This window comes from Pan troglodytes, chromosome 13 (assembly GCF_028858775.2).
Source record: "Pan troglodytes isolate AG18354 chromosome 13, NHGRI_mPanTro3-v2.0_pri, whole genome shotgun sequence".
Classification (NCBI taxonomy): Eukaryota; Metazoa; Chordata; class Mammalia; order Primates; family Hominidae; genus Pan; species Pan troglodytes.
Window position 1 is genome coordinate 92887792 of NC_072411.2, and position 21831 is coordinate 92909622.

Sequence of the window (21831 nt, forward strand, 5' to 3'; positions counted from 1 at the left end):
AAAGTTAAATTGCAGCTATTCTTTGATCAGAAATGCCCATATGGCTTAAGTGGAATTAGCAGGATCTTTTAATATTCCAACCATGCACTCTATGTATTTGGCATATAAAGAGAAGCAAATTGATGGAGATATTAACTAACTTCTAACTTCTAAAAAGATTAAAAGAAAGAGGTTTAGCCAAGACAGGTTGGACATGGAAGTAATAGATGCCAATTGGGAGGTCTATCTTACCTTTGTAGGCACAAGAGAGAAAAAGGGTCCCTGATTTCTAGGGGTGGCTGTTTTCCAAGGATGTGTGACAGCGTTTCTTTCTTTTTTTTTTTTTTTTTTTTTTTTTTTTTTGAGACGGAGTCTCACTCTGTCACCCAGGCTGGACTGCAATGGCCTAGTCTCAGCTCACTGCAACCTCTGCCTCCTGGGTTCAAGCGATTCTCCCACCTTCAACCTCTTGAGTAGCTGAGACTACAGGTGCGTGCCACCACACCCAGCTAATTTTTGTATTTTTAGTAGAGACAGGGTTTCACTATGTTGGCCAGGCTGGTCTCGAACTCCTGACCTCGCAATCCACCTACCTCGGTCTCCCAAAGTGCTGGGATTACAGACGTGAACCACCGTGCCTGGCTGGACCTGACAGTGTTTCTTGACTGTGTGGCATGCTCCTCTAAAATGCCAATTTCCAAGGCCTACCCACCCAACTAGAATTTGAGGGAGTGAGACCTAGTATATCTGTTTCTAAGATGTTCCCTTAGGTGATTCTAACATCCCCCAGTTCTCCTGCTGGCTCATTTATCAGAATGATAACCAGCATACAAAGGTGCTAGTTGCAACAATTTGGAACAAGAGGAGATCATAGAGATTACCTAGGGTGCCTACTTCTATTCACACACAAGATGAAGAGGCTATAGAAGTCAAAGAATTGCCGGGTGCGGTGGCTCATGCCTGTAATCCCAGCACTTTGGGAGGCCAAGGCAGGCAGATCACGAGGTCAGGAGTTCAAGAACAGCCTGACCAACATGGTGAAACCCCATCTCTACTAAAAGTACAAAAAAAATTAGCCAGGCATGGTGGTGTGCACCTGTAATCCCAGCTACTCAGGAGGCTGAGGCAGGAGAATTGCTTGAACCTGGGAGGCGGAGGTTGCAGTGAGCCGAGATTGCGCCACTGCACTCCAGCCTCAGTGACAGAGTGAGACTCTCTCTCAAAAAAAAAAAAGTCAAAGAATTGGCCCAGTGTTACTCACATTGGATAATCTTAGCACTTCTCAGGGATGCCAAAAACTAAAAAAATTGCTCATTCACAAAATGTGTTTGAGGTGCAAATTGTTTCTTTTGCCAACATATGTAGCATTTTCAAAAATATCAAGGCAAGGTAATTCCTTGCTATTAATATGGTGTGAGGTAGGAGTCCAATTTCTTTCTTTTGCATTTGGATATCTAGTTGTTTCCATGCCGTTTGTTGAAAAGTCTGTTCTTTCCTCCATTGGATTGTCTTGGTATGCTTGTCAAAAATGAATTGACCATGTAAGGGTTTATTTCTGGGCTCTCACTTCTATTCCACTGATCCATATTTCTATCCTTATGCCACACTGTCTTGATTACTGAAGCTTTGTGGTATGTTTTGAAATCAAGAAGTGTGACTCCTCCAACTTTGTTCTTTTTTTTTTTTTGACGGAGTTTTCGCTCTTGTTGCCCAGCCTGGAGTGCAATGGCGCAATCTTGGCTCACTGCAACCTCCCTCCGCCTCATGGGTTCAAGTGATTTTCCTGCCTCAGCCTCCCAAGTAGCTGGGATTACAGGCATGTGCCACCACACCTGGCTAATTTTTGTATTTAGTAGAGATGGGGTTTCACCATGTTGGTCTGGTTGGTCTCGAACTCCTGACCTCAGGTGATCCACCCACCTCAGCCTCCCAAAGTGCTGAAATTACAGGCATGAGCCACCATGCCTGATCCCAACTTTGTTCTTCTTAAGATTGCTTTGGCTATTCTGGGTCTCTTGAATTTCTGAATTTTAGGACAAGCTTGTCAATGTAGGCAAAAAAACCAGTTGGGATATTAATAAGAATTGCATTGAATCTGTAGAAAATTTGGAGAGTTTTGCCATTTTAACAACAATAAGTCTTCTGATCCATTAAAGTGGAGTGTCTTTACATTTATTTGGATCTTTAGTTTCTTTCAACAATATTTTGTTGTTTTCTGTGTACAAGCCATACACTTAATTTTGTTAAATTTATACCTAAGTATTTTATTGTTATTGATGAAATTGTAATGAAATCGTTTCCTTAATTTTATTTTCACATCGTTCATGGCTAGTGTATAAAAATACAACTGATTTTTGTATATTGATCTTGTATCCTGCAACCCTACTAAATTTGTTTATTAATTCTAGTAGTTTTTTAATGAATTCCTTACCTGTGGTATAATACAAAAATATATCTGGTCTTTGCCCCTGGTTCCTGGTACAGAGCTCAAAAGTCCTTGGGATTTCCTGAGGTATAGGAGTTCTTTCATTATTCCTAACTATACCTGAGTTTATGCTAACAAGGTAACTCATGGTGGACACTCAGATAGTTTCAAGGAAAGGGCTGATCAGGACATAATTAGAGGGTTAGGGCTTTCAGCCCCACCCTTCAACCTCTGGGAAGGGGAGGGGCACTAGAGATTGAATTAAGTCATGTGGCCAATGATTTAATCAATCATGCCTACAAAATGAAGCCCCGGTAAAACCTTGAAAAATGAGGTTTGGGGAGCTTCTGAATTTGAGAATGCATTGGTGTACCAAGAGACTTCTGCTCCTGGAGAGGACATGAAAGCCCTATACTCCCATTCACATACCTTGTCCTGTGCATCTCTTCCATTTGGCTGTTCCTGAGTTGTATCCTTTATAATAAAACTGTAATTGTAAGTACAGCACTCCTGAATTTTGTGACTAGTTCTAGCAAATTATCAAGCATGAGGGGAGACTGGTCATAGGAACCTCCAAATTTGTAGTTGGCTGGGAAGAAATTTGGGCACCCTAGGACCCCACTTGGGGTTAATATCTAAAAATGAAGGTAGTATTATGGGATTGAGCTCTTAACTTGTAGCGTCTGCACTAATTCCAGGTAGTTGGTGTCAGAATTGAATTGAATCGTTGGATACCCAGTTTGTGATAAGGAATTACTGGAATGATGTACCTATTAAACTTCTTTGTTAATTCTCATCCTCTTTTAATAGATTCTGTAAGATTTTTTACATTTAAGAGCAAATGATTGGCTGGGCACGGTGGCTCATGCCTGTGATCCCAGCACTTTAGGAGGTGGAGGTGGGCAGATCACAAGGTCAGGAGATCAAGACCATCCTGGCTAACACAGTGAAACCCCATCTCTACTAAAAATACAAAAAATTAGCTGGGCGTGGTGGCAGTCACCTGTAGTCCCAGCTACTCGGGAGGCTGAAGCAGGAGAATGGCATGAACCCGGGAGGTGGAGCTTGCAGTGAGCCGAGATCACGCCACTGCACTCTAGCCTGGGCGACAGAGTGAGACTCCATCTTAAAAAAAAAAAAAAGATCAAATGATCTGCAAATAGAGGTTGTTTCCCCTCTTCCTTTGCAATCCAGTTGTCTTTTTTTTTTTTTCTTGCCTAATTCCTTTGACTAGAACCTCCCGGACAATGTCATATGTAAGTGGCAAGAGTGGACACCCTTGTATCTTTGCTAATTTTAATATGATGAGCTATGGGTTTTTGTAGATGCCTTTTAACAGATTGAAAAAATTCCCTTTTATTCCTAATTTGTTGAGTGCTTTTATAATTAAAGAATGTTGATTTTATCAAATGCTTTTTATGCATCTATTGAGATACTTGTTTGATTTTTGTCTTTCATCCTGTTGATATAGTATATTACATTAATTGATTTCAAATGTTAACCCAATCATTCCTGAAATAAAACCCACTTGGTCATGGGATATAATCCTTCTTGTATGTCACTGGATTTTATTTGCTGGTATTTCATTGAGGATTTTTATGTTTCTATTTCTAAGTTTCACACTATTGATTTTTAAATCATTTAGAGAAGAAGAAATATGCAATTATATTGTATATTATAATTACCTAATTAGCTTTCTCACAAGGCAAGCCTGCTAGCAATGAATTCACTTGTTTATCTGGGAGTATCTTTATTTTGCCTTCATTTTTGAAAGACAGGCATGCTGGATATAAGATTCTTGATTGAATTTTTATTTTTTTATTTTTAGCACTTTAAATATGTCATTCCTTGCCTCCGGCCTCCATTGTTTATAATGGGAAGTCAGCTGGTTATCTTATTAGGATTCTCTTGCGTGTGATAAGTTGTTTTCTCATAAAGCTTTCCAGAGTTTCACTATCTTTGGCTTTTAATATTTTGATTACAATGTGTCTAGGTGTGGATTTCTTTGTATTTATCCTAATTGGAGTTTGTTGAGTTTATTGGACGTATAGATTAACATTTCTTCCAATAATTTTTCTTCTCCTCTCTCTGTCTTCTGTCATTCTAGTACTCTGAAGTGAGAACAAGCAAGATTAATGTGCTCTGAATTAGAGGTCACTATAGCTCTCTATTCTAAGTTTAAATTATTCCCAAAGTCTTGGTGCTTAGTCCCTCTGTCCGTGGCTTGCAACCCTGGCTGCATGTTAGAATCACCTGTGGAGCTCTAAAAAAATCCCAACCACAAACCAATTACAGTCAGCCCTTTGTATCTACTGGTTCTGTATCCACAGATTCAACCCACTTTGGATTAAAATATTTGGAAAAAATAGCAATACAACAATAAAAATAATACAAGTTAAAATAGTATGGTATAATTTTTATATAGCATTTATATTATATTGGGCATTGTAAGTAATTTACAGATGATTTAAAGTGTACAGGAGGATGTGTGCTGATTATATGCAAATACTATACCATCTTATGTAAGGAAATTGAGTATCTTCGGATTTTGGTATCCACACAGGGCATGGGGAGGTACATCCTGGAACCAATCCCCAGAAGACACCGAGGGACAGTAGTACTTCACAACTTCTGAAGTGGTGCTCAGGGATTGGTAGTTTTTAAAGTTCCCCAGGTGATTCCAGTGTACAGCCACTTAAAGAACCACTACTAGAGGCAAATGTTGAAGACTCTTAGCTGTGACCAAGGGAGGATTAGAGAGGCTAGGAGCCAGGCAGGTCTTTACAGATTGTGCAAGGTTTTTTACTTTTGAAAATCTCATCTAAGGACTCTCCTCCAAAGTTCCAGGCTTAGACTAATAAATTTCTATACACATGTGCCGTTCTTCTATATTGTTTCTGCTATTACCTTATATCTCATTCTCTGCTTCTTTTGAACAAGTAATACCTTTCCATTAGACCACAATCTATAATTTCTAACACCATGATTTTCATTTCAAACCCAGCAAGGATCCCAGCAGAAATTTTGGCATACATGGGCACTCCCATTAAGTCATTGAGAATGATCTAAATATTTGTTCAGAGGGAATGAGACCTTCTTGAAGAGATCATATCTGCATCAAGAAAATTAGCGGTAGAGATGTATATATTAAATATTGACATATATGTTAGTATTATATATATAAATAGCCTTTATAAATCAAATAACTGAATACCACAACTTAAATGGCCTATACATACATATATATATATATATTTAATATATAGGCAAAATACAGAAGCATGAACAAATATGGAATGCTTACTATAATTTTAAAAAATTTAAATTCAAATATGAAGTATAATTTTTAAAGCTTTTAGATGGGCATAAATGAAAAAGATTGATAATATCCAGTCTAGTGAAGGTAAGGGAAAATGATTATCCTTATTCACAGCTGATGGGAGGGCCTCAGACCCTCCAACCTGTCCTCCATGCTACTACAAACTCTGTGGAAAGCATTCTCTTTTGTATTTATCAAAATTGTAACTCTATTCAACATTGATTCACCAAATCTTCTAAGAATTTATCCTAAGGAATAATAGACGTATGTGCAAGGATGTTTGTGTACAAGGAGCTTAGTTGATAATTAGGTGACGATGAGCAACATTAACTCCATTAAAAAGGATTTGGTCAAATAAATTATGGTACATCCAACAACAGAATCCTCATTCAAAAATTAGAAAGTAGATCTTTATATTTGAAATAAGTTTATAGAATATGATGATTGCATTTATTTAAAAATTACAAAGATACATGGTTATATAGACATTTAAATGCTCCAAATTGTTAGTTCACTTTCTCTGTATTACTCTGATGCTTTTACTATGTTCACATATAATCAGCAAAAGAGGAATAACACGGGAATAGGTGATTCTAAGCCATTTATCCCTGGCCTAGCCCCTCAGATACCTATGTTAAAGCTAAAAGAGTTTTTCACTAACCTGCCATATGACTTTCTAGCACAAGCAGTTCCTTCTCATAAGAGGGACAGGCTAAGGTAAAGAGAGGTTTTCTCCCTTACTTTGTCACAGACCATAGCATAAGTGTGGCCCTTCAAGGAAGGAGACTCAGGTGCTGACTAGGAGAGGATGGTGTGATGGAGAAGCAGTGGTGCTGACTAGCGGGGAGGCAGCTATGCCTGGCAGATGATGAGGCAAGGCTAGCGGAAACAGCCTTCATGCCCAGGAAAGGACCCGGCAGGAGGAATGTCTTACAGCTGACTGGACACTCTGTAGATTCTCAGAAACACTTCAGGGCAAATGTTTCCGGAATCTAAGGTCCTACAGAGGGGTAAATCTTGGTAATATACTTTTAAAAAATACATACAATATCGTATTCAGCCATTCTTGGGTGGCTATAAATACCTGTGACTCAGTAATTTACAAGAAAAGAGGTTTAATTGGCTCACGGTTCTGCAGGCTGTACAGGAAGCATGGTGCTGGCATCTGCTTCTGGGGAAGCCTCAGGAAGCTTACAGTCATGGCAGAAGGTGAAGGGGGAGCAGGCCTGTCACATAGTAGGAGCAGGAGCAAGAGGGTGGGGGGAGGTGCCACACACTTTTAAACAACCAGATCTCACGAATCATGACTCACTATCACAAGGACAGCACCAAACCATGAGGGACCCACCCCTGTGACCCAAACACCTCCCACCAAGCCCCATCACCAACATTGGGGATTATTATACGATTCAATATGAGATTTGACAGGGACATATATACAAACTATACCAAATCTATATTTTTTTCAAAAAAATTTTTTTCTTTGAGAGGAGTTTCATCCTGTCACCCAAGCTGTGCAGTGGTGCGATCTCGGCTGACTGCAACCTCTGCCTCAGTGATTCTCCTGTCTCAGCCTCCCAAGTAGTTGGGATTACAGGCACCCACCACCACGCCCAGCTAATTTTTGTATTTTTAGTAGAGACAGGGTTTCGCCATGTTGGCTGGGCTGGTCTCAAACTCCTGACCTCAGGTGATCCGCCTGCCTGGGCCTCCCAAAGCGCTGGGATTACAGGCGAAAATAAATTTTATTACGTACATTTAAGGTATACAATATGATGTTAAGGGCACCAATAAGGGATACATATAGATAGTAAGAACAACACTATAGTGAAGAAAATGAACATATTCATCTCACACAGTTACTTTTTTTGTGGCAAGAACAGCTAAAATCTACTTATTTAGCATGAACCCCAAAGGCAGCACAATTGTATGACCTATAGTCCTCATGCTATACATTCGAGCTCTAGACTTGTTCATCCTACATATTTGCTACTTTATATCCTCTGACCTACATCTCCCTAGTTCCTTCCCCTGTTATTTTGTTCTCTTTGTATACTTGTATTTATTTATTATTGGATTCCACATATAAGTGAGACCATGCAATATTTTTCTGTGTCTGATTACTTAGGATAATCTTCTCTAGATTCATTCACATTGTGGCAAATAATAAGATCTCATTCTTTATTGGGGCTAAAATATATATATATTTCATACATATATATAAAATATATATATACACACCCCCACACACACCACAGTTGCTGTTGCTCTATCCATTCATTCTTCAAGGGACACTTAGGTTGTTTCTATATCTTGACTGTTGTGAAAAATGCTGCAGCGAACACGGGGACTTGAACTCATTTATATACACTATAGGCTGGTGAGGCCTTGGGAAACTCAAGTTATGTGGCTAAAGAAATAGATTTTTTAAAATTTACACATTTGTCAACAAATTTAATACAATAATTTCCATATATCTTATAATTAATTGTAAAATGTTTTTATTTATAATACCAAAAAAGTTATCAAAGTTTATTAATCTTCCTGAGTTCTTCCATGTCTCTGTAACCTCCATCTCTGACTCCTGACCTGGAACACAGGCTCTCAAAGGCTGGAACAGGTTGTAAAGAGATTTTGATATTAAACAATGCTGGAATCAACACAGGAGCTAACCTTTAGCCCAGTCCAATTCTACTTGTATGGCCACAGATCTCCTTATTTTGAAATAAACAAAAAGCAGGAAGGATCCACCTTCTCCAATTTCCTCAATCGCTTCTCCCAGGGATGTTTAAGCTTCCATCATCTAAACTATACTTGGGGCCGGGAGTTTTGGCCACTACCCCCTACAGCCTGTGCCCTTACAAACGTGATGGCTTCAAGGCTGGGAGTGTGAATCCGGCTTCCCCTGCCTGTGCTTGAAAAGAGTAACTTTTGTGAACAGTGCCAGAGACAAACTAGAATCTGATCCTGAGAACGACTGCTTTCCCTTGAGTAAAGAACACATGTCAGGGAAGAGAAGCACAGACTCTTAAAGAGAGGCCATCCAAAGAAACTGAGAAAACAAAAAGGACATGAGTTGGGCACCTGAAGATAGAAACGGGACAAAATGAAGGATGAAGAGTAGGGGGGAGGTGAAGGAGCAAAAAAAAAAAAAAAAAAAAAAAAAAAAAAGAAGAAGGCCGGGCGCGGTGGCTCACACCTGTAATCCCAGCACTTTGGGAGGCCGAGGCGGGTGGATCACCAGGTCAGGAGAGCAAGACCATCCTAACCAACATGGTGAAACCCCGTCTCTACTAAAATACAAAAAATTAGCCAGGCGTGGTGGCAGGCGTCTGTAGTCCCAGCTACTCGGGAGGCTGAGGCAGGAGAATCGCTTGAACCCCGAAGGCGGAGGTTGCAGTGAGCCGAGATCGTGCCACTGCACTCCAGCCTGGGTGACAGAGCGAGACTCTGTCTCAAAAAAAAAAAAAAAAAAAAAGAAAGAAAAACAAACAAACAAACAAAAAAACAGAAATCTAGGGACAAACAGGAAAATCTTCATGGTATACCAACACATCCATATTATTTCCACTTTCAAACCCAGCTGTTTGGAACTTCCTCCTTTTTTTTCCTCCTCCAATATTTAAGGAATAAGTCTCACGTGGTGGTTTTCAGTCTTCCTGAATTGTTTTTACTAGTTCTCTAAATTAGCTAAATGGCCTTAAGCAAATACTTATAATACACTTTTTATTATTAGAGAAGCAGTATATATGCTTGGAGGAAAATAATAAAATACTAATTAATAAAACAATTAAAATGTCTTATTCTTTCTGTCTAAGAGTACATACCTCTTAGGGTATTCTGACATATACTTGAAAGGCTAGCACAGTCTGCCTTTTATGTTAGTGTCTTTTTAAAAAGACCAGTCCAGTTGTCCTACAGATTGGTCCACCTTCTGGGTTTGTCTGGTTGCTTTCACCTGGTGTCATTTAACTTGTTTCCCTATTGCTTGAATCAACTGTAAAATAGAAGTCGTGTCTAAAACTATGTATTCTTTAAAAAAAAAAGTGTTTATTGAGATAAAATCTACATAACATAAAATTCAACATTTTAATTGTTAAAAGTGTATAATTCAGTGGTTTTTCGTGTATTCACGATGCTGTGTAACCATCACCACTATCTAATTCCAGAATGCTTCCATCACAGCAAAAAGAAACCCTGGATCTCCCAATTCTTCCTTCTTCCATCCTTTGGCAATACTAATATACTTTCTGTTTGCATGGATGTACCTTGGTTTCTTTGCTTGACCCATACCTTATATGAACATTTCATATAAATGAAATCATATAATATGTGGTCTTTTGTGTTGGGCTTCTTTCGCTTAGCATGTTTTCAGGGTTTATTCAGTACTTTATTAGTTTTTATGGTTGAATAATTTTCCATTGTACCACATTGTGTTTATTCCTTCATCAGTTAAATACCAGCTACAAGGAGGAATCAGTGGAAGTTGGGTTGCCAACTTCCACTCTTTGACTATTATGAATAGTGCTGCAACAAATATTCCTGATTCCTGTACATGTTATTATTTGGACATAGGTTTTTACTTCTCTAGGATACATACCTAGGAGTGGAATTGCAAGGTCATATGAAAACTCTTTTTGAGAGTTCTGCCAAATTGTTCTGCACAGTAGCTGCCTTATTTTACATTCCCACCAGCCATGCATGAGGGTTCCAATTTCTCCACATCCTTACCCAGACCTGTTATTTTTCTTTCTTAAATTGTTTCTCCATATCCTCACCCATACTTGTTTTTTTTTTAATTATATTCATTCTAGTGAGTATGAAATGGTATCTCATTGTGATTTTGATTTGCATTTCCCTAATGACTAAAGATGTTGAACATATTCTTGTGTGCTTATTGGCTATTTGTATATCTTCTTTGGAGAAATGTCTATTCAAGCCCTTTGCCCATTTTTAAATTGAGCCACTTCTTTATATATTCTGAATGCAAGGTTTTATCAGGTATATGATTTGCAAACATTTTCTCTCATTCTGTAAGTTTTCTTTTCACTTTCTTTATAGTGACCTTTCATGCAAAAAAAAAAAAATTTTTTTTTTTTTTTGAGACGGAATCTTCCTTTTTCGCCCAGGCCGGAGTGCAGTGGCGCGATCTCGGCTCACTGCAAGCTCCGCCTCCCGAGTTCACGCCATTCTCCTGCCTCAGCCTCCCGAGTTAGCTGGGACTACAGGCACCTGCCACCACGCCCGGCTAATTTTTTGTATTTTTAGTAGAAACGGGGTTTCACCATGTTAGCCAGGAAGGTCTCGATCTCCTGACCTCATGATCTGCCCGCCTCAGCCTCCCAAAGTGCTGGAATTACAGGCGTGAGCCACTGCGCCCGGCAAAAAATTTTTATGAAGACCAATTTATCTATTTATTCCTTTGGTTGCTTGTGCTTTGGGTGGTGTCATATTTAAGAAACCATTGCTTAATCCAAAGTCATGAAGATTTACACCTATGCTTCCTTCTAAAAGTTTTATAGTTTTGGCTCTTATATTTAAGTCTTTGATCTACTTTGACTTAATGTCCGTATGTGGTGTCAGGAAGAGGTTCAAGTTCTTTTTTCTGCATGGGGGTATCCATTTGTTCCAGCACCGTTTGTCAAACTTTCTGTATTCTAATTAGATATTTCTGACCACATTACATCATAGTTGATGTTAGACACTCCACTTTGAATCCCATCAGAAGATATTACCTTGGTGAACCACCTTTAGAAATAACTGTTTATTCAGTGTCATGACCATTAGATCCCCCCATTGTTCAGTGATATTTTCCTTTGTGATTAGAAAGTAATTTATGTGGTGTTAATCTGGTGCCAAAAGATTGTCGAGTTATTAATTAACTATTCTCCTAATGGCTTTAACAAGTAATTTTACTACTTGTTTTCATCACCAAGTAATCATCTGGTTTCTGTTCTGTAAAATGAAGGATCAGATAAGATTATCTCAAACTTCACTTTTAGCTTTATATTACTTTATTATCTTAGTCTCTATGTTGGGTTTATTTGCAATGAGCTATATTTTTTTTCTACAGTAACAAAACAAGATGGTTACTTCAAATGACTAAGGCAGTGGACATTTATCTCCAGGAAGAGGTGGCAATCTCTTAGTGAATGATATTTTAAGGAAACATAATTTGTTTTCTCTTTTCCTTCCTTTCTTTCTTTCTTTTCTCTTTCTCTTCTTCTTCCTCCTTCCTTCCTTCCTTCTTCCCTTCCTCTCTCCCTCCCTTCCTCCCTCCATCCCTCTCTGTCTCTTTCTCCCTTCCCTTCCTTTTTCTTTCTTTGTTTCTTTGTTTCTTTGTTTCTTTCTTTCTTTCTTTCTTTCTTTCTCTCTTTCTTTCTTTCTTTCTTTCTGCTGCTCCTCGTGGAGCAGGGCTAACTCACAGGCAGTGTGCCCAAAGTTGGCTGAGACATACTATTCTTTCTCCCATGTTTGTTTTGTCCTTTTATTATTTTATTGTGGCTACTCAAGAGGCTGATATGATAACAGCCTCAGTCACTGAGTTTCATATTTTAAGGCAATGACACTAAACATTAGTGACACCAAATCCGACCTCTGGAGAAATGTGAGTAGCTGAGATGATAGATAGATAGATAGATAGATAGATAGATAGATAGATAGATAGATAGTGATAGAAATTTCCTGAATCCTTGGGAATGTTTTGAGTAAAGAAGACTGGAAAAGACCAAGGAGAGACAAAATGACCATTTGTAAGTATCTTGATGTCTCAGATCTACATCTAAGAAAACAGACCTAGTCTTTGTTGAATAAAGAAATAAGATGGGGTGGAATTTAAAGGCAGGCAGATATCAGATCAATATAAAGAAGCTCTCTCTAAAATCCAGTCTGTCTGGACTAGAACAGGCTGCTGTACTGTGAGGCAGACAGCTACTACTCCTGGAAGGGTCCCAACAGAGGCTGGTGAGCCACCATTCAGGAATGCTAGGGCCAGACTTCTGCATCAGGCCAGAAGTGGGCAAAATAACATCTTCTCCCTCTTCATTCATATTATTAAACTCTAACTCTCATTTTACCTCCTCAACATTTCACACATTTATCCACTATCATTTTTAGCTCCACTGCCTAGGGCTAAAATCTCCTACCAATTTTCTACATGAACTTGATGCTCAAGGCAAATTTTACTAGTCACTCGTCCTGCTTCCCCTATCATTGTAAATTATTTCCCAACACTCAGCTCAAAATCTTTTCCTAAGGGAAGTGTTTTTCTAGTCCAGCCCAGCAGAGTCCTTGACTACCTCAACTGAACAAAATGATACCTTGTGGCTACTTCCATTATGCATTTATCACTCTCTATTGTAATTTTTTGCTTACACATCTGGCTCCCCTACTAGATGATAACCTCCTCCAGGGCAAGGAGCATGCCTTAACTTTGTATCACCAGCACATGGAAGAGTATTTCCTATAATAGTTGCTCAAAAAATATTTGGTGAATAAATGAATCAATTTATGAATCATTGAGATTCTATAATTCTATTCAGTTCTTATAATCATATGACAGCTTTGGGGGCGAGAATGGAGTGTTTGGCGACTGACGACAGTATTTTTGTATCTAAAGTAGTACTTCTCAGCTTTCAATTTGCTATGATCTTCATCTGTCCCCTTGAGAGGATGAGTTTGCTATGGATGACTAAAAAGAAGTATTGACTACTGACTACAACAGTAAAGAGAAAAGTAAAACGTTATTGCAATGAGCTTTTGGCTCTCACAATGCCCTATCTGAAGACTTAGTTAATACTGATGAAAAGAGGAGACATAGGGAAGTGGAAAGGATATCATTTGATTATTGGAGGGGAGGAAGAAGAGAGAAGTAGTGGAGAACATGGGTATGAGAATGTAAACATCAGAAGACAGAATGGATGAGTCATATATAAACGGCATTATATATATCTTGATATATATATCATATATAATGATATATATATCATGCCATCACAAAATAACATCATATATATATATATACATAGACCTATATATGTATGATGTTATTTTGTGATGCACTGATAAGAGAGTCATGCTTAGAGGACCCTAGGAGTTATCAATCTGTGGTCAAGAAGGGAGCACCAAGAGGCTCCTGGGAGGCTTTATGGCATCCTAGCAGATGAAGATTAGCCTACAGATGTGCTGAAGAAGGATGCTCAGCCGTTGACACTAGGCCTTTTCTCCCTGCTGAAATAAGCAGCACCTTTTCATGCCATGACAAGTAATTTTTGGCTCTCTTGGCTATGGCCATCCTGAAGGAAATTTGGGAATTAGGCAAAATTTAACACGTATCTATATCGTCTTTTTACAGCCTCTGCTGCCATCTCTAGTTCTCTAATTTCCCCATTGCCCCTTAATTTTCCCCATTGTCCCAACCCTCTCTGCAGCTGTGGCACCCCATCAAGGCATCCTGGCATTCCATTCTCTGGGACTTATTCTCTCCTAACCCTCCCTAGTAGCCATGACACCATGTTTATTCTCTCTGGAAAATATGCTTGACCAGTCTGAGAAAAATTGTTAGTGACTGACAATGGCTGTGATTCCTAGTGGGTTATTCTTCCTACATTTGCATTCTGCCAGGGATTTTCAATGGCTTAATCAAAAGGTAGAGAAAATATTAAATACAAAAAAAGGGAAACCATTTGAAAAGGTAACCCAAACTTCACCTTCTTTTAAAATAGAGGTCTCGACCTTAAGAAACTTTGAGATTCTTAAGATATAGATTTCATATTTCATTAAAATAAACAGAACATGTAGTTCTAGAGATTTTTGTTTTACTCTAATGATTTTGATAGCAGTTGTTATTTGGGGAGGAGTATATTTGTCAAAGCAACTAATCATCTTTGTATTTTAAAAAAAATCCCAGAATGTAATGGGAATTTGGAAATCTGCCGAGTATGCTTTCTGAGAAATAGACAGTGATTGTTGGCATCTCTTTTTTTTGTGCCTCTTCCTAACACTCCCTCACAGGGGCACACCCTGCCCATTGTCAGGGTGAATCTAAAGACACATTGTTGTCTCATACTTTAATGAGACAGAAATGTGTTGTCTCCAAACTACACTGAAAGAAAATCAAATGGGGCAACCACTGAAAGAAAATTAAATGGCAAAACCACAAGCTTTTAACTGCTGCTCTATGAACCTACGCTTCAGGAATGTAATACTGGTTTTCAATGGTGCCTGGAAATTTTTTCCTCTCGGTTGAGAAAGGAAAAAAAGGAAAGGATGAGGAAGACAGAAAAGGAGGAAGAAAAAAAATGAGGGAAGGAATATTCCAACTCCTTATTGCTAAGCAGTAATGTTGAGATATCAACATTTTGAAATGAAACCTTCTTAGAATATTTATTTTTTCCAAATTTGGCCCAGGGCCTTGACTGGCAGTACTTGTGCACTTTATTACTCATATACATTTTAAATAATTATGTACAATTTTCCATATTTCATTCTATCCCTCTATCTCCATGTTGGGGCATCTGAAACAACTATTTCAGGCATTTGGTCTTCTGGTCTCTAAGTAAAGATATCTCCAATTCTGTTTTTGCTCTTGCCTACATTCTTTTGACATTATTATAAAAGCAGACACGATAATGAGCTTTGACGGGATGAGCTGTTGAAATGGCTTAGGATTCAGGATTCAGCATGCTATGGCCCACAAACCAAAACCAGACTGCTGTCTGCTTCTTAGTTTCATTGAAGCATAGCCATGCTCATTCATTTATTTGTTGCCTATGGCTGCTTCTGTGCTATACTGACAAAGTTGACAGGGACTGTACGGTATACAAAGCCTAAAATTGTGACAACTACTGTATGGCCTGAAAAGCCTAAATTCTTACTATCCGAATATTTTCAGTTTGCACAAGAATATAAACCAAATATGTCAACTATGCACACTATTTAATTCAGCTGACACGATTTTTGCAGCAAGACTTTGTTGATGAGGGAAGAAGTGTACAGATTGACATTCTGGTGCAAGCTCTTTGTCTCTCTGGATCAGCACTTTTAGTAGCACTGATTTAAGTGACTCTATAAAACTTTTACTTTGAGGAAAATACTTACTTGATAACATTTCTAGGCTGTGTGACTCATAGATGTGGTTAGAGCTATCAGATTTTGCTATTTCATAAAGTTGCCCCCAAACTTTGTGACTCAAAACAAATTGCAGTTTGGCATTTTGGACTGGGCTCAGCTTGGTGGTTTGGCTTTGTACAGGCTAAGATGATCTTACAGCTGGACTTGTTCATGTATCCGTGGGCAGCTGGTGGGTTAGCTGGGGCTGGTTAGTCTAGGACTGTTCAACTATTGCAGCTTTCTGCCCCTCTCGGTCTCCCTTGATGCCCAAGATATGTTGGGCAGGAGTCTGAGATCAGAAGGAGTGAAAGCTCTGAGGTCTCTTGACACCTGGATTCAAAACACACGCAACCATAAAAAATGACGAGTTCATGTCTTTTGTAGGGACATGGATGAAGCTGAAAACCATCATTCTCAGCAAACTATCACAAGGACAAAAAACCAAACACCGCATGTTCCCACTCATAGGTGGGAATTGAACAATGAGAACACATGGACACAGGAAGGGGAACATCACACACCGGGCCTGTTGTGGGGTGGGGGGAGGGGGAGGGATAGCATTAGGAGATATACCTAATGTTAAATGATGAGTTAATGGGTGCAGCACACTGACATGGCACATGTATACATATGTAACAAACCTGCATGTTGTGCACATGTACCGTAAAACTTAAAGTATAATAAAAAAATAAAATAAAAAACACACAAACTATCACTTCCATCACATTCTTGGCCCAAGCAAGTTTCAAGAGCAACCCACCTGATCTTGGGGGTGGGGAAATAGACTCCACTTCTTGCTGGAAGGAGCTGCAAAGTATTGCAGCCATTTTTGCAATCAACCACAGGAAGGGAGAAGGGAGAAAGAAGATGACCGCTTCTCTTCAGTCCTTTCTTTTCCAAACTTTGGTCGAATTTCACTATTCTAGCGCCTATCATAATACTCCCCAACTGGCCTGATCCAATTTCAGAGTTTTATGTAACTTCTAGGAAAGACTCTGACATCAAAAACAATACATTTGAATTATAGTAAAAGCAACAGAAATCATAGTAATTATAGTAAGAATTATAGTAAGAGCAATAGAAACAGAGCTGAAGTCTAGGAGTCCAGGTCCCTCTGCTGCAGAATTTAGGTTTTATAATATGTGAGATTATAGCATTGTAAATTTTGTGCTAAACATTTCAATAGTTGTATCGCCTTCAGCAGTTTGGCAGTGCTTATTGATCCATATAGGCTCTAACATAGCACAAAACTTTAATGAGATAAATGTAAAATGCTAAATACTAAATAACACACCTTAGGAGATTCTGAGCATTTCCTACTCCTATCACCTGGGTGACACAGTTTGTTTAATGTATATGACTACATGTTTGGTATATTTGTTTCTGTGGCAATACATATGTGGATATGTTATTATTCTCACAAACCTCTATTTGGGAGGTAAGAAAGAATGGATGAAGGTCAGAGACTGCATAACTTACCAATGATCACTTTTCATACCTGCAAATTTCTCTTAAGGTCTGTGCATTTTTTCAGAGAAATTAGCTTTCCAGGGGGTGTATTATTTCACCCCATCTTATCCTTAAAGTGATCTGAAATGTTAGATGTGCTTTTGCTATGAAGTTTCAGAAAAAAAGACAATAGAAATAATGACTAACACAGAGATCAATTATTGACAAAAATATGTATAGATGCATTTAGACACAGAATTATTCTTGAGTGGCCTTAATGTAAAACCTTACTTAACATACCCTTGTTGAAAACTTTGATTCACATTTTACTCCATGATTCAGGCTCTGACCTTAGAACTTAAAACCTGCACACAAATCCTATCTTTCGTGCTTCCTGAAGCCCTCAGGTGCTATGTAACCCAGAAGTCCTAGCTTTTCCAGCCTAGAAGTCACACTTGGCTTTAGGATTTTGACAATAGTCCAAACTTAACTTTAGGTAGTCCAATTTTTACCAGGATCTACTTCCCAAGTATTTCAGGAAATTCCCAGGAAGGGCTCCCTTGTTTGATAAAGGCACAATGACTTGCCACCTCAGCCCATCAGCTGATTTGGGACTGCTGCTCTGTTCTGAGGGTCAAATTTCATTACTGCCAGACACTGGAACGGCCTTTCATACCACTTCACCCCCATGGAGGTCAAAGGCATTCAAATCCCCACAGTGGTAGCTAAGATCAGGCTGTATTCCTTAACAAGACTTCCCTGAAGGGTTGGTAGGTAACAGAAGGGAACTTCCCTGATAGTTTAAAACCTTATGCCAGATATAGTAGTTCTCAGAGTCCACAAGCCAAGGACCCTCCACAGCAGTCCTCAGTTGGATGTCTCTCACTTTGGCTGCCAGCCAGCCAACATGTTACAGAGCTGGCTCACTTCTTCCACTGAGCGCTTTCTTGAGCACATTGTCCTTTCCCAGAACGGAGGCCCTAATGCCCAAGGCCAAGACAGAAGAAATTACTTCTCATTGTCCCATTTCCAACCCAAGACTAACTTTTCCAGTGATAGAACATCCAAGGGATAAGAAATAAGCTTCACAGGGCAGGGGCTTTTTGTGTTTGTCACTGACATACTCCAAGTGACTAAAATAGTGCCTGAGCCTAGAAGGACTTCAATAATAATTGAGCAATTGAATAAAATGGTTTATTTTTCTAAAACAAACTAATAAAGACTGAGTAAGTGTTTAGTTACATAATTCAGAACAACATCAGAAAAGCTTGGTCCAACATGGGAATTTGCAAACCCAGTCCACTCCCTTTAGGGTCTCTTCTCCAGCATAATATAAATGCATACCTCCATATCACTTCTGCCCAAGTGGCTCTCCACTCCTTACCTCCTCTTTCTGAAGGCTCACCCAGGATGACACAAAAGCACCACTCAAGAATAGTTTCAGACACAATGAAATCTAACTCCTTGTTCAGAAAAGAAACATTCTCCTAAAGGATACAATCCACAGAAATATATCTCCATCCTCAATGGAGACAAATTTTCATAGTTTAACTCCTCAAAGTCTTAATTGTCTGAATTCCAAATTGGGTCCTGCTCAATTTCTCTTAAGTGTCCAACACAGTGATTATTTCTCGAAATAGTAATTTTCTCAAAAACTAAACCATAAACTCTACATTTAGAGACACGAAAACACTCTTCTCACTTCAAATTGGCAGTTTTCCCTCCTCATGGGCATCAAAGTTTCCAAAAATATCTTGGGGCCCAATTTCAGCAGAGCACCAACTTTCTAGCATATGTTGCTCAGTCACTGTCTAGATTCTAGAATGTAAGCCAAACCTTTGTGATGGGTGGAAAATTCCCTCTAGTCTGAATCAGCAGAGCTTCTCTCTCTGCCTCCACCCACTTGTCACTCAAGGACATTGCAATGATCTACATTTGCTCTTTCTGGGTATTCGTACTGTGTGTAGACCTTTGCTGCTTAATCAGCTTTCAACCAATAGATTCATGTCAGTGAACTGACAGGTCAACCCAAAGGAGGAGAGAATGTACCTTGTTTCACGAAAGATCATCTTTTCTTCTTGCGTACCGGTTATCTATTATTATTTGCCTACAAAAATAATTATTGCTCTTCTTCACGATCCTCCAACTGTTCTGATCTGTGGTAACTATGAAAATGCACCTTTCAGATTTCTGCCTGTGGGCACCCTTGGCTGCTGTGCTCTGAAATCATCATTGTATTTGAGCCAAAGTCGTGCTTCCTACAGGCTGCTTTTAGCCAATGACTGAGCAATACAGGGATACTAAGGCAGACCTGCTTCTGAGAGTCACAGAGCTCCTCTGATAGGCAACTTTGACTCTAAGATTTCCCAATATTTGCCAAACTTTCTTAGAGCTAAACTGAAGTCTAGGGTGATTCTCCCAATTCTCTTCCTTTTTTTCACTCATCCAACCAGGTCAGGCCTGGGTTGTGCAGTCTGATGGTTCTCCTGGCCTTCATTTTCTACCCCCTACCTACCTTATTTTTCTCTCACAGACACTGCCCCTAACAAACCTCTTTTTCCTCTATCCTATTTTGAAGCCTGACTCTTGGAGGACCCAAATCAACACCAATGGTACTGATGTTGAGAAATGGGCTGAGAAAATGGGTGACAAAGTAGGAATTTGGGACTGGCTCACTCACCACCTGGCAGGTGAAGGGTTGTCATCCTGGTTGGCAGGCAGGGCACAGATAGTATTTGGCACAAGGTGGTAGTGGCTCAGTGGCTCAAGACTTCACTCATGATGACCTGGAAAAATATCCTGGTGAAGTAAAATGCTGTAGCAAATATGATGATGCAGGCATTTAAAATGCATGGGGAGGGTGGATGGTGCCTACAAATTAACATTTTTAGGATTATTAGTCAGAAGCAGAGATAATACTGATATCTAGAGATTCAAAGCATGGTTATGGTCCCCTCCACCTCTACTAGTGTGGTGGTCTACAGGGCCAGGTAACAAATGAGTTGGCTAAAATTTCACCCACTGGATTCAGGAATCGACTTAGTGGTCATTTCCCAAGTTCCTGAGAATATCATTGGAATTGGCTTAGCATTTGGAATAACTCCCACATTAGGTCCTTGGGCTGTCATAGGGGAAGAGGTTAAGTGGAAACCTCTGAAACTGTCCCCAAACCCTAGCCAAGATAATAAATTAAAAAAACAGTATCGCCAGGCACAGTGTCCCATGCCTGTAATCCCAGCACTTTGGGAGGCCGAGGCAGGCGGGTCACCTGAGGTCGGGAGTTCGAGACCAGCCTGACCAACATGGAGAAACCTCTTCTCTACTAAAAATACAAAAATTAGCCAGGCGTGGTGGCACGTGCCTGTAATCCCAGGTACTCAGGAGGCTGAGGCAGGAGAACTGCTTGAACCCGGGAGGCAGAGGTTGCAGTGAGCTGAGATGGCGCCACTGCACGCCAGCCTGGGCGACAGAACGAGACTCTGTCTCAAAACAAACAAACAAGCAAGCAAACAAACAAACAAATACTATCCCATGAGATGGTAGAAATGATTGCTACAATTAAAAACTTAAATGATGCAGGAGTAGTAATCACTCCATTTCTGTTTAACTCACCAATGTGGTCCGTGCAGAAACCAGCTGGGTCCTGGAGAATAATTGTGTACTATTACAGACTTAATCAAGTAGTAAACCTGATGATTATAGTTACTGTGCCAGATGTGATACTGTGCTAAGCAGATTAATAAAACTTCGGGTACCTAGTTTTTAGCCATTGATTTGGACAACATATTCTTTTCCATTCCAATTAGAAAAGAAGATCAGAAAAGGTTTGAATTCAGATGAAATAAACAATAATATTGATCTCCGATTTTGTCTTGGGGCTATGGTAACACTCTTACCCTTTGCCATAATTTTGTCTGAAAAGGTCTGAATCACCTTTGAGTCCCTCAGAACACCACCCTGATTCATCACGTCAATAAAATCATGATGACTGGACAAAAGAGGAAGAGGTGGCCAATATGCTAGGAGCCTTGGTTAGATACATGCTCCAAAGGGTGGAAGATGAACCCTACAAAGACTCAGGACCTGCTAGTACAGTGAAATATTTAAGAGTCCACTGGCCATTACCTCCAAAGTAAAAGAAAAATTGCTGAATCTGTGAACAAACATGGGAGGGGGCATGAAGTGTGAAGATTTTTTGTATTGTCCCTTAATGCTCAGCAAATAGCAACTACCATGAAAAAAGTACTCAACAGATAAGTAGACAAAATGACTCACCCAGTTGATTTTAGTCATCCCAGAACTAACACAGTGGGTACGTGAATGAAGTAGCCCCAGTGGCAGACATGGAGGCTATATATATATATGGGCCCAACAGCATGGTCTACCACATACTGAGACAGACATAGCTACTGCTGTCTCTGAGTGGCCAGCTTGTCAGAACCAAAATCGGTGCTAAGCCCCCAATAACATACTTCTGACCTGTTTTCTCCTTGCCTTCTGTGAAGTATCTGTCACACCCTTTATGAGATGGGAGTGGAACAGAGGTGAG

At 39.5% G+C, this 21831-nt stretch overlaps 1 long non-coding RNA gene across 2 annotated transcripts; it reads right to left on the reverse strand.

The window, feature by feature from the left end:
• Window positions 1-8207: 8207 nt before the first annotated feature.
• Window positions 8208-21776, reverse strand: LOC107973873 (uncharacterized). 2 transcript variants are annotated; one of them, XR_001716378.2, is made up of 5 exons: window positions 21558-21776; window positions 19963-20068; window positions 16594-16828; window positions 9551-9720; window positions 8208-8334 (listed from the first exon to the last, which is right to left on the reverse strand). It is a non-coding gene; the product is annotated as an uncharacterized LOC107973873 (long non-coding RNA). The 2 variants fall into 2 exon arrangements; XR_001716377.2 differs by lacking the exon at window positions 16594-16828.
• Between the last annotated feature and the right edge of the window lie 55 nt (window positions 21777-21831).